Genomic DNA, 13,648 nt, shown 5'->3' with positions numbered 1-13,648 from the left:
CCCGGGGTAGGTCTTGGGACAATTCTGACACCCCCTGCCCCAACACTGGGCCACATCTGGGGACTATGGTGGCTCTCAGGACTGGGGGAGCTGCTAGCCTGGAGTGGTGGAGGCCATGGCTCAGCACCCTGCAGTGCCCAGTGTGCCACCCCAGAAGGCAGCCAGGCCTTGAGTCCCAGTGCTGCAGGTGCTAAGCCACAGCCCTTCCATCAGGCTTCCTGTGCCCAGAGCCTGGGCCTCAGCTTCGAAGGGGGGTACTGGCAGGGGCAGCCCAGAGCCTTCTGGAAGGTGGACGGGTAAGCCTCCTAGGGCGGAGGTGTGTGGCCTGCAGGAAGCCTGGTGCCGGAACCGGCTGAGGATTCCGGCTGGGTTAAGAGAGTTCAGAGGAAGCCGCGACAGGGTTTCCCAGAAAGCAGGGCGCAGCAGTGGAGTGAGGAAGGAGCAGGCCCAGCTCAAAACGAAACCGCCATCTGCCCTGCCCCCGCGTGCGGCCAGGTGTGCCTGCCCTGCACACCTGGAGCAACAGGCCCGGTGGGTCCCGGCTGGTGCTACCTGTTCTGCAGTCCTATGGCAAGGTGGCCTGGCTTTGGCTGAGGGAAGGCGGTGGAGAGGCTGGGCCTGTGGCCGTGGGGACCTGAAGGCCCAAGCTCAGGGTTCTGCTGGGCTTCCTGGGGGACAGGCCTGAAGGTCCTTGAAGCTGAGGGCGGGTTGGCCAGCAGAGGACCCACCCAGAGCCACCACCTGGGCCTTCAGGCCCCACATTTCAGGGACTCAACCCTCAGGGCAGCGGGCCTCCCTTGGAGTCCCTGGCCCTGTGACCTAGGGGAAGGTCCTGTCCCTCTGCCAGCCTTGGTCACCCTGCCTGCAGACTACAGGCGATGGTTCCTGGGAAGGAGCCCCTCCTTGGCCCTGAGGCCTGTGGTTTCAAAGCCCTCCTGTGTACCCCACGAAGTGGGCCAAATAGCCTCCTGTCCCCATGTCACCTGTGGCCCTGAGCCCAGTGACGTGAGGTGGCCTGCAACTCCATGACCCTGCTGTCCACCCTGAGTCCAGTACACAAACGTTTGGGGCTCCTTCACAGTGCTTGTGAGGGTCCTCGAAGACCAGCAACTGGCCCTCTGCTGAAGCCCAGTCTGGCCAAGGTGCCAAGGCCCAGAAGTCAGGAGAGAGCCCAGTGCTACCCTCGGGGACAAGGCAGAACCCAGACAGGCCTCCATGTGGAGCTCCAGGGGTGGGGGCAGTGTCCCAGGCCAGGCAGCTGCTGAGCAAGGCTGGGCATGGGACTGGAGTGTGGGTCCCCGAGAGCCTGGCCCGGCCGGGGCAGGAAGGGACTCCACATACTTGGCCATCAGCAGGGCAAAGTCCGTCCCAAGGGCTGGGACAGAGGCCTCAGCAGGAGGGGTGGGGACCCCCCCCCCCGCCCAAAGATCACCCTTTAACTTCCGGGGGTGGGGTAGAGAGCAAGAGGCGGGGGCACTCACTGGCAGGTTGCCTGCTGGAACATGTCGGCAGGTCAACCCTCCAGTGACCTTTGAGGGAGGAATAGGTCGTGGTCACTCAGATACCTCCCGAAGACTCTGAATGTTGACGCTACTTGGTGACCACACCTGTAATCCCAGTCACTCAGGAGTCCTGAGGCAGGAGGATCGCAAATTCAAGGCCAGCTTGACCAACTTGATGAGACCCTGTCTCAAAATAAAAAGAGCTGGGGTGCAGCTCAGTGGCAGAATGCCCGGGACCCATCTCCAGTGAAAAGGAAAGCAGGCGAGGGCCAGCTGTGTCCCTGCTGTCCCAGGGACTCTAGAAGCCCAGGCCGGAGGATGGCAAGTTCAAGGCCAGCCTGAGGAACCTAGTGAGATTCTGTCTCAAAATAAAATTTGAACAAGGGGCTGAGGATGTGTCTCAGTGGCTCAGCACTTCACTAGCATGTGCAAGGCCCTGGGTTCCATCCCCAGCCCCACAAGAAAAGAAGGAAAAGACTAAAGGAAGCCTGGGACAGTGTTGTACCTGTCCCGCTAGCATCCGAGGACTCCTGGGCTCCCTGTTCTCCAGAGAACAGGACCCTGGCTTTGCCCTGGCCTGTAGAGAGTGACGGAGGGTCTCCCCAGTCTCCCTGTAGGTGGGGAAAGAGGACAGGTGTGGATGCCCCCTCCCAGCTGTGGGGTCACTGGATGGTGGCCCAGAAGGCTGGAGGTGCCCAGAACTACAACTGTCACCCCATGGATACTCTGCCTGCGCCGGCCTGTCCCCACCCCTACCAGGGGAGATAAACAGCCCCTGAGCAGCTGTGCTGAGCACCCCCTTCCTCTCACAGCAGGCTGTCAGCCTTCCTCCGGCCTCAGTGGACCCCTGCTGCCCGGCCTTTTCTACCCCGTCCCCCCCACCTGTGCCTTCAAGCCCTGGACACAAGAACCTATGTCCACTTCCTGTGCTGGCCTCTGACCGTCTTCACACAACAGCGCCTAGAAACCAGAAGCCTCCTCCCTGCAATGCCCCAAACCTCCCTAGGTTCCAGACTTCAGGGGTCTCTGATGCCCAACACCCCCTGGGTGCAGGGAGGGACCTTGACTCAGGGTCAGCGTCCTGTGGGAGCAGAGCCAGGCTGGGTGGGGAGGGCAGTCCTCCCTCCCGTGGGCTGCAAGCAGACGGTGAAATAGTGACCCCGGTGATGGTGCTGCCTCCTTTCACCCCGCGGAGAGAGCAGGACGTTGGGGAGGGAGCCCCAGAGCTCCCTTGGCCGCTCTGGCTCCTCCTCCCTCCTGCCCCATCCCTGCTCCTCTGAGGCCCTCAGCAGTCCCGCCCCCCGCCAGCCCTAAGGTCAGCCCCCAGGTCCCGGGAGCCCTGGGGGTGGGGTGGGGCAGGGCAGGTGGAGCCAGGGAGGCAGAGCCCACTGCCCCGCCTCCAGGAGCCCTGGCTGCGGCCTCTGCATCTTAGCAGCGGGGTATCCGTCACCTATAACAAAAAAAAAAAAAAAACCAGCTTTCGGCGTTTTATTCACGGACAGTCTCTAAGTTGTTCAGGGCCTTGAACTTGCTTGCGATCGTCTTGCCTCAGCTCTCAAGTCACTGGGAGTACAGGCCTGTGACATCGCACCCCACTTTTTTAATTGACAAAAGTTTTTTGACTTCATGTATCTCCGAGTGCAGGGGGTGGAGCCCAGAGCCTTCTGCGTGCTAGGCGAGCCCGCTGAGCCAGAGCCCTGCCCGTGCTTATTTCCTAGTGTGCCTTTCGCCTCCGGATGCCAGGCCCTGAACCTACCTGGCTGCAGGGGACGTGGTCTGAGCAGCACCGGCCTGGTACTGGCTCCCAGCAGCAGGATTCAGGACACCACAGACAGGGGCCACCCATGTCCTGGTGGGTGAGGGGACGCACAGCCTGGTCCATCCACACCTGGAGCCTCCTCAGTCACCAGCAAGAGCGAGGTGACAGTTGCAGCATCGATGGACCTGGGGACCTGGAACTCAGTGAAAGCCAGACACACCGGCCACAGTGTGTGACTCAGCGACAGGAAAGTCCAGGGCGCAGCGCTGGGGAGGGCTGGGGGACTGCTCGCGAGGAGGGGGCTTCTTTCAGGGTCATGCAGTGTTCTAGAGTCAGTGGTAATGGCGGCACAACTTGGTGAACACGTGCCGAAACATGGAACTGACGGTGGCTGTACCACAGGTGACATCTCCACGGAGCCATTTCTAAAGGCCCCGCCCTCCCACGGGTTTACACTCGCTAACGGGCCGCCTCCCTCTACCAGATTCGTTACCAACAACCCAAGGGTGACTCCGCCCGAGAGTCCCCACGCACCTGGCCAGCCTCGCCCTGGGAGCGGGTGCTGGGCCCAGGAGGTGAGGGGTCGGACCAGCCCAAGGCCGAGGGACCGGCAGGCCGGCCGCCGCCACCTGCAGGGAGGGCGGGCGGCCTCGGGGTTGCGCCGGCAGCGCGGTCTGGGAGCCCAGGCAGGTGTGCTGGGAAGCTGGGAAGCTGGGAAGCTGGGAAGCTGGGAAGCGCGGGCGGCCCTGGGCCCAGTGCTTCGCCCCGGCCCCGCTCCGCAGCAGGGCGGGAGCCTCCTTCCCGGGGGTTTCTGGGCCAAGGGTCCCTCGCTGGCCACGGCAGTCGACATCCGGCTCTGCCCCAGCCCTTGCCCCGCCCAGTCCCGCAGGGACACTGCAGGGCTGTCCGCACGCGCGCAGTCCCCAGGTCGCCCCACCGCCCCGCGCAGGCGGTTCTGAGCCCTGCTTTGGGGAGGCACCGAAAGGCGGCCCGCGGTGAGGAGTTTGCTTCTCCTGCCCAAGGTCACACAGGACAACTTGACCTTGACCCTTGGGCAACAGGGAGGTCAGAAAGGGAGCCGGCAGGCAAAGGCACCAGGATGGAACCCGGACGGGGCCTGGGCACCCCAACCACGCCGCCCTGCACCTGCCGTGGCGCGTGCGGCGCGCCCAGCCCTGAAACCCACCGCGCTGAAGTGAAACTGAGGCCCGGGCGCTCCGGGCGGGCGGAGGGCGCCGGCAGCCCACGTGGCAGGCCGGCTCGGCGGGGAGGAGTCCCTCTGTAAGTTGCGGTGATTTTAAAAAAAGGATCCCGAGGCTGGCCGCACCACAAGGCTGCCACGTTCTCCCTTCCGCACCCGCCCGCGCCTGAAGCCCAGGGGCCGCTCGTGGTCGTGCGCAGCCGCTGGAGAGGGGCTGACCTCGTGCATCCGGGGTCCCTCTCCAGGCTCCGCTGATCCCGGTTCCCAGGGGGCTGCAGAACAGCTCCCCTCCCGGGCCGTTTTGACACTGTAGTCCACCTGGCCCTCAGGGGGAGGAAGCAGGCAGAGATGGAGGATTGAAGGTGGACTCCAGATCGGACTTCTCCCCTCGGCCCCACAGACATGAGGCCATGATGTTCTTTGGAGTGGGCACGGTGGGCACTGCAGAGTGCAGAGCGGCACCCCTGGCCTCCATCCACTCTATGCCAGGAGCATGTGACAACAATAATGTCCCCAGACACTGCTCAGTGTCCCCTGGAAGGACAGGATTGGCCCCCAGGTGAGATCCACTAGGGATCGAAGCATGGACAGCAGTAGACAGGTTGGGCTCTGAGCCAGGCACAAAGCCAGGCTGTCCACCTTCCACCCTGACTGGGAGCACATGCTAAGGTTCCAATGAGGTCTGGGAAGTAGCCCAGGAGGCCGGCGCCTGCGCAGAGGGGCTCAACCTAGGTGCCGCAGGGTGCTTCAGGCTGAAAGGCCCATTGCGCAGATGGGAAGAGCCAGCTGTGGAGAGGACCTAGCACCAGCTCAGGGCAGCTCCCACTGCTACCTTTTGGGTCAAAACAAAGTAGCCTGCCAGCCCCGGAAGTGCTCCAGGCGTCCACTCAGAGGCTCCAGTGGGGACTCAGAACCTACTCCTCCCAGGAGGCCAGGGGCTGGCTTAGGAGAGGGTCAGCAGGACCTGGGGAGACTCGTGGCAGCCCATGCAGCAGAACCTTACCAACCAGCGCTGAAGTCTTCCAACACCTGCTCACCCAGGTGCGCCAGTTCAGTGCGGGTGTCCCTAGAGCCAGGCGCTAGCTCACACCTGTAATACCTGTGACTCAGGAGGATGGCAAGTTCAAGGCCAGCCTTAGCAACCTAGTGAGACTCTGTCTCAAAATAAAAATATAAAACTGGGGGCTGGGGAGATAGCTTGCAAGCACAAGGCCCAGTTCGATCCCCAGCACAGCAAAAAAAAAACCCGGGCTGGGGGGTGCTGCTCAGTGGTTAAGTGCCCCTGGTTCAATTCCCAGTACAAAAGAAGCACCTTTGAGAGGGAGCCCGGGGGCTCTGCAGGGAGCCTGGAGGACGGGCGGGAGGGAGTGCCACCAACAGGGGTGCTAGTTCACCTGGCTCTCCCGAACCCGTCCTGAACCCCGGGTTCAGCGGACCTTTGGTTTGCCACGTCCCTGCTCGCCAGCACCACAGCGGGAGTTAGCTGGAACCACAGACAGGCTCTCGCTGCGTTGCCCACGCCACTCTGGAACTCCTGGGGCCAAGTGGTCCTCCTGCTTCCCAAGTAGCTGGGACAACAGGCACGTGTGGCCAAGCCATTCTAAGTGCACAGCTCAGTGACCTTAAGTGGATTCATGATGTTCTGCCGCCTTCCCCACTGTCCAGCTCCAGAACTCTCCATCTCCTCACACTGAAGCCCTGCCCCATTCAATGCTAGTTCCCACCCTCCCAGCCCCCAGCCCCCACCATCCTATTTCCTGTCTCCTTGTCTCTAAGGACTCCAGGGACCTCCTGTGGGAGGATCCTGCAGTGTGTGGTATGGCCTCTGGCTCATGTCACTATCCTCAGGTCCATCTATACTTCAGCAGGTGTCGGGATGTCCTTCCTTTTTAAAGGCTGTGTAATATTCCAGCGTGTGGATAGACCACATTGGGTGTACCCGCTGGTCTGTGCACAGATGCTTAACTCGCTTCCACCTGTTTGTTTATGTTTTAATATTTATTTTGGGTTCTGATTGAACCCAGGGGCACTTAACCACTGAGCCACATCCACAGCCCTTTTTTATTTTTATTTTTGTTTGAGACAGGATTTTGCTACGTTGCTGAGGCCGACTTTGAACTTGTGATCCTCCTGCCTCAGCCTCCCAAGCCTTGGGATTATGTGGCCACACTACACACAGCTCCGCTGCAGCCCACATCAGCTCTTGTTGGTACTTTGAAACTGGACTGAGTGTGGCAGAAATGTTCCCCAGAAGACTTCCAGAAGGTTCTCCAGATACCGTGCTGATCTGCCTCCCTGGGAATTTAGTACATGGCATGCTTTTCTCTCTCTGGTGCTGGGGATGGAGACCGGGCCTCAAGCACACTAGAGGAGGCCCTGCCACTGAGGCACACCCTGGGCCCAGTCTTTTTTTTTGGTGGTGCTGGGGATGGAACCCAGGGGTGCTCTACCACTGAGTTGCACCCCCAACCCAAGACTTTCTTTCTTTTTTGGTGGGGGGCCATTGCCATTGGGGGTTGAACTCATGGGCGCTCGCCCACTGAGCCCCATCCCCGCCCTGTTTTGTGTTTTACTTAGAGACAGGGTCTCACTGAGTGGCTTAGCCTCGCCTTTACTGAGGCTGGCTTTGAACTCATGATCCTCCTGCCTCAGCCTCTGAGCGGCTGGGTTTACAGGCGTGGCCTTGGGGCCTGGCAGCCCAAGACTTTCTGAAAGCACTGGACAAAGCACACTCTCTGGTTCACCCCAGCCCCACCGCCTCAGCGTCCCCCATGGATTCCTTTCCAGGACAGTTTGGGGGGCTGAGCAGCTTCTGTCCTTCCACCAGCTCACATGAAGGGCAGACTCTGCAGCTACGGGCAGCACCCATTCTAGCCCTTGGGTGCCCATCATCACAGGTGGTTAAATATTTCAAATATCAGTGTTGGAGGTTTATTTCCCCAAGCTCCTGTTACGGGACATGGGGATCCTCACCACTGTTTTGAGTTCATGAAGAGCGATACAGTGACCATCTTTGCATGTAATTTTTTTTCCTTTTGGTGCCAGGGATCAAACCCAGCCTCTGCGCCACCTCCCCAACTCTTTTATTTTTTATTTTGAGGCAGGGTCTCTCTACGTTGCTTAGGGTCTTGCTAAGTTGCTGAGGTTGGCCTCAAACTTGTGATCCTCCTGCCTCGGCCTCCCAAATCACTGGGATGACGGGCATGCCCCACCACACACCACAGCAGCTGGACCTTGACGTTCGTCCTTAATTACCTTCTCTGGATGGATTTCTAGGTCAGAGTCTCTGAGTCAAAGGTGATGCATACATTCAGGTGTTTGGTAGCTACTTGGTGAAGTGGCTTTTTTTCCTGTGGACAGGTGAGAGGGTATGTTTAATAGTGGCATAAAAAGGTGAAATGCACCCTAGCGTGCAGCAGCTGAATGACAAATGTATGCACCACACCACCTCAGTCTCCTGTTTCTTTCTTTTGTTTATCTGTTTGTTAAATAAAAATTTCTGTGGTACTGGGGATTGTACCCAGGGTGCTTTACCACTAAGCTACATCTAAACGTTTTCTGGGCTGGCCATAGTGGCACACACCTATGATCAGTGACTCAGGAGGCAGAGGCAGGAGGGTCACAAGTTTGAGGCCCGTCTGGGCAATTTAGCGAGACTCTATCTCAGAATTCAATAAATAAATAGACCTTCTGGGTTCAATCTCTCGTACTGCCCCCACAAAGTGGACAATTCAATAGTATTTCTTATATTTGGAGTTGAGCAAGAGTCACCTCTATCTAGTTCCAGAACGTTCTATCACCCTAGAAGAAGATCTTCCCCACGAGCAGTCACCTCATCCCTTCCCCAGCTGCTGCACCCAGGAGTCTACTTCCTGTCTCTGGATTCTCCTGTCCTGGACATTTCCTGTCAATGGAGTCACACGCCGTGTGCCCTTTTGTGTCTAGAAGGTCCTCAAAGTCCTTCCACATTGTGTCAGAGCCTTGCTCCTTTCCACAGAAGAAACCACAGACTTTAACTGTGCAGCCCAGGGCTGGGTGTGTGGCTCGGTGCTCCAGCCCTTCCTAACATGTGCAGGGGCTGGTTGGATCTCCGGCACTGAAAAGTAAGTAAGTAAATAAAGTCCAGGGCACTCACTGTGGCCTGCAAGTCTCTGTGGGCTGCAGGTCTGGCTGGCTGCAGCCACCCTGACCTCCGGGCTGCTCCCAGAGTAGGCAGCTCCGTCCCACCTGGGGGACGCTGCCTGAGCTGTTTCCAAGCCTGGGAGCCCATTTCCAGATCTCCACCCACTGTCTCCTCCTTCAGATCTCATGTGCCATCTTCTTTGAGTTAGCCTCCCTGGCGACCTTTAAAGAACTCTCCAAGGGCACTGGGCTGGGCTCAGGGGTGGAGGACTTGCCTGGAAAGCGTGAGGCCCTGGGTCGGATCCTCAGCACCACATACAACGAAGTACATAGGGCTGGGGGTGTAGCTCAGGTGGTAGAGCGCTTGCCTCAGATGCACAAGGCCCTGGGTTCGATCCCCAGCTACACAAAAATGAATAAAATAAAGGCCCATTGATCACTGGAAAAAATATTAAAAAAAAAGAAATACTCCAAGGCAGAAAAACTGGATGTTGGCCAATTCTGTAGATCTCTATGACTTTTGCTTTATTTTATTATTATTTTTTTGTACCAGGATTGAACCCTAAGTATTGAGCCACACCCCCAACTCATTTTTATGTTTTCTTTAGAGACAGGGTCTTGCTGAGTTGCTTAGATCCTTGCTAAGTTGCTAAGCCTGGCCTTTAACTCACTATCCTCCTGCCTCAGCCTCCCGAACCACCTGGATTACAGGTGTGGCCACTGTACCTGGCTGCCTTTTGCTATCTTTGAACTATTTCTGGACTCCATAAGTTGTAGAAAACTGATAGTAATGGCCATCAGTTCTTGTTCATGGAAAGCCAAATTACATAAGTACAGCATCTTTTGCTTCTATTTGTAAATTCCTTTTTGCATATTTTGTTTGCCCATGGACGGTTCTTTGAATTTTCTTTTCATTTGGCTTAACATCTTATTGGTTTCCTCATCATATAATGATTAGTTACATAAAATCTTTCACCCATGTTCAGTTATTTTAAAAGTTAAATGTTCCCAGGTCCTAATCACCATCTTTCCTGTCTTCTGGTTTACTTTCTTCGTGGCAATTATTTTCTGGAATTCTTATATTTGTCTATTTGATGATGATCATGATGATTTTATTTTATTTATTTTATTTTATTTTTGGTACCAGGGATTGAACTCTGGGGCGCTCAGCCACTGAGCCCCATTCTCAGTCCTATTCTGTATTTTATTTAGAGACAGGGTCTCACTGAGTTGCTTAGTGCCTCACTTTTGCTGAGGCTGGCTTTTGAACTCGAGATCCTCCTGCCTCAGCCTCCTGAGCAGCTGGGATTACAGACATGAGCCACTGCACCCAGCTGGTTTTATATCTTTTTAAATTTATTTTTAAAATATATGTTTTTCAAATAAAGATCCAAACAATTTGTTAATCCTCCATATTAGTTATTGGTTTATTTTTTGTGGTGCTGGGGGTGAAACCCTGGGCCTCTGGCATGCTAGGCAAGTGCTCTTCCACTGAATCAGACATGCCTGCCTGTCATCTCTCTCTTCCTCTGGATGTGGGTTGCAGTAGGGTTGGACCCTGGGAGGTGTCCCCAGTAAATAAGTAAGAAAGAAAATGCTCTGGAGGGTTCTTTCTCCAGATCCTCCCTCTGAAGAGAGCCAAGATGACTGACAGGACAGAGTAGACTGTGTGAGCTTCTAGGTAGACTAACTGCTAAACAGAATGTTCTAGAATTGTCATAGGGACACACTCAGAAACCCTGGGTTCTAGAATCTTCCTGGATCTCTCTCTTACTCAAGCCTTGACCCCCTCTCTGTCTCCCAGAATTTCCTCTGGGGATATCAACTCTGATTCCCAAAGCCAGGTACAAATTCTTCTAAAACCTTGTGGCCTGAGCTGCCTAGCTCTGCGGTCTCAAGTCCACGTACAGTGGCCAGGGAAAGCTTGTGACTTCTCTTGGGTCACAGTAGAACTAACACTAAGAACCAGACAAAAAATTTGAAGACATCTGACCGAGCGTCTAAGGACAGTTGGTCCCTTGTCTAGCCGCCATCTCCCAGGCCTGTGAGGGAACTAGGACACTCACCATTGGTAAACTGAGGCCAAGAGAAGAAAAGCCGCCTGGGCGTGTGTGCACGTGTGCACGCGTGCATGTTCAGCGGGAAGAACAGGAGGCTGAGAGTCGCGGGCTCCCTGGCCTACATCCCCGCCCTGGGCTGGCCTGGAACTTGCCATCTCCCTGCCTCGGCCTCCAGAGTAGCTGGGGTTCCAGGTGTGTGCCACCGTGCCAGGTGACAGACATTCCTTGAAAATACCGTGGGCATTTTGAAGATTCAACAGTCCAAGAAGGGGCTGGGGTCGAGGCTCAGCGGTGGAACGCTCATTGAGCACGTGTGAGCCCCTGGGTTCCATCCTCAGTGCCACGTGGAAATAAAGATACAACTAAAAAATGAACTGTAGAAAAAGATCACAAAGACATGAATTTTGTAAACTAAAAAATGTTTCAGTCAACTAATGATGTATCTATATATTTTTTCCTCTGAGATATAACTGACATGCCATGCAATTCACTCTTCTATTTTTTATTTAGTCATGTATATTTTTGGTACTGGGGATTGAACCCAGGGGTGCTTTACCTGAGTTACAGGTCTTGCTAAGTCGCTGAGGCCGGCCTCAAACTTGCAGTCCTCCTGCCTCAGCCTCTGGAGGCCAGGATGACAAGGCCTGGCCCACCCTTTGAAAGGGTTCAGTTTCTAATATATTCCAGGACTTGTGCTACCATTGCCACTGTATGATTCCAGCACATTCTCACTACCCCAAAGAAGCCTTGTCCCCTCTGCAGCCCCTGCACCCACAAATCCATTTCCTGTCCCTGGACGCTCCTGTCCCGGACCCTCCTGACCCTCGCCACGCCCTGCGGCCTTGCGTCTGGCTCTCACTGAGCACCGGGTCCGCAGGTTGGTCCTCGCTGCAGCCCTGGCCGAGCACGCTCCTGGCCACACGGAGCCCCTGCTTCTGCTGACCCACTGGGCCGACTCCCCTTTTTGATTCTGGTGACCGACTCTGCTGCCAGCGTTCATGTCCTTGTTTCTGTGTGGAGGGTGCTCTGCAGGCCCCGTCTCCCTGTCCGCCTCTGCTCCTGGCCTGGTCACGCTGGGGGAGTGGGACAGTGGTTTCGGGGCTGTTTTCTCTGGTGGTCAGTGCTGTGGAGCTTTATTAAAAAAATTTTTTTTAGTCACTGATGGACCTTTATTTTATTCATTTATTTATATAAATAAATGAGGCTCAAACCTAGTGCCTCACATGTGTGAGGCCAGCGCTCTGCCATGGAGCCCCAGCCCAGCCCTGCAGAGCGTTTCCATGTGTGACTGCTGGACCCCGGCATGTTCGTCTTTGAGAAATGTCCACTCAAGTCCTTGAGCCACTTTTAACTATCATATTTTTGTTGTTGAGCTTAAAAGTTCTTTGTGCAGTAGAGGGCAGCCCCTCATCAGACGCATGATCTGCAAGCATCTTCTCCCCTCCCGTCTCTCCCCTCACGCTCTTGATGGTGTCTCTGGAGACTTACAAGTTAGGTAACGATGCTTTAAAGGTATTTTAGATTTTATCATGATGGATATGTGCATGATACAAAATCCAAAAATCCAACAGCGTACAGAGTGAGCTGGGCCTCGCCCTGCACCCACCACGCAGTTACAAGAGTTGTTGAAAACCTTGTGTAACTCTTCAGCAGATCTGGCCCATGGAACTCCAGTCATTCTCCCAGTGACTCCCTATGTGTCTGGCAAGTTCCTTCCCTTCCCCGAGTCTGTGTGTTCACTGCACACCGAGAAAGACAACCTGCACTGATGGCCTAAAGTAGCAGGCGTGACCATCTTGGGGTCAGGACCCAAATAATAATGACAGACTCACATGTGTCACGTACTGAGGCTGCTCCTTGTGCAGATACTGCTGTTACCTTCACCATCCCTTTTACTCCTCTCACAACACTAGGAAGTCTTTTCAGTTTACTCTCTCCAAAGGATTCAAAGGATCAGAGAGGCTAAGTAACCTGCCCAAGGCCACACAGTAATTAAATCATTTATTAATTTTTCTGGTACTGGGGATTGAGCTGGTGGGGGAAGGGGCATTTCTACCGCTGGAGCTACACACCAGACTTTTTAAAAGAGTATTTTGTTTTGAGACAGGGTCTTGATATGTTTCCCAGGCTGGCCTTGAACTTGCCATTCTCCTGCCTTAGCCTCCCAAGTCGCTGGGATGACAGGCATGCACCACTGTGCCCTATTAGTAACTCATCTTTTATACTTAAAAAAAAAAAAAAAAAAAAAAAATATATATATATATATATATATATATATATATATATATATATACACACACACATAAATATATATCTCAAACTAGATATTTTTTCTGGGATGGGGTCCCCGTTCCCCGTGTGGCCCAGGCTGGGTTCAAGTAATTCTCCTGCCTTAGACTCCGGAGTGGCTAGGAGGCCAGGAGCAGGCCACTGTGCCCTAGTCCGGTTTTCTTTTCTGTTTTTAACGCGGGTGCGGGGAGGGGGAGAAGGGACTTGACAATAGGGGCGAGGACAAATCAGTGCCTCCCTCTCTGTGTTCATGACAGGGTAGGGGGGATGTGCTGTTGGGGGGCGCCCTCTCGGCCAGTCCCGGGACCAGAGCTAAGGGGGGCTGCAGTTGGCGTCCTTGCTCCTTGTCCCTCTCTGGGTCTCTGCTTCCTCCAGCGTGAGGTGGAAGTCCTGCTCCTTGCTCTTTCTCAGGGCTGGAATGAGGACTAGATTGGGTGCCAATCTTCCCTGTGAATTCCCCGGCCCTCCTGAGGGAGGTTGTTGGCCATGTAGCCTTCCGAGCTCTTCCACACCCTTTCCCGCTGGGTATCTGAGGATGGCGGTACATCAGGGGAAACCGAGTCACCGCCGCCCTGGCGGGGGGCGAGGAGGCGGGGCTTAGACCGTAGAGGGGCAGCCCAGCGCGGCATGGGGTCCTGCGAGCTGGGCCTCTACTGGCCTCCTGCTCCGGGGGCAGATGGATGGCCTGGTGGCTGAAGGCAGAGGGTTTATTTCC

This window comes from Sciurus vulgaris (genome assembly GCF_902686455.1).
Source record: "Sciurus vulgaris genome assembly, chromosome: 16".
In the NCBI taxonomy this organism is placed as follows: domain Eukaryota; kingdom Metazoa; phylum Chordata; class Mammalia; order Rodentia; family Sciuridae; genus Sciurus; species Sciurus vulgaris.
The sequence above is the reverse complement of the archived record's forward strand: the minus strand, read 5'-3'. Positions refer to the sequence as shown.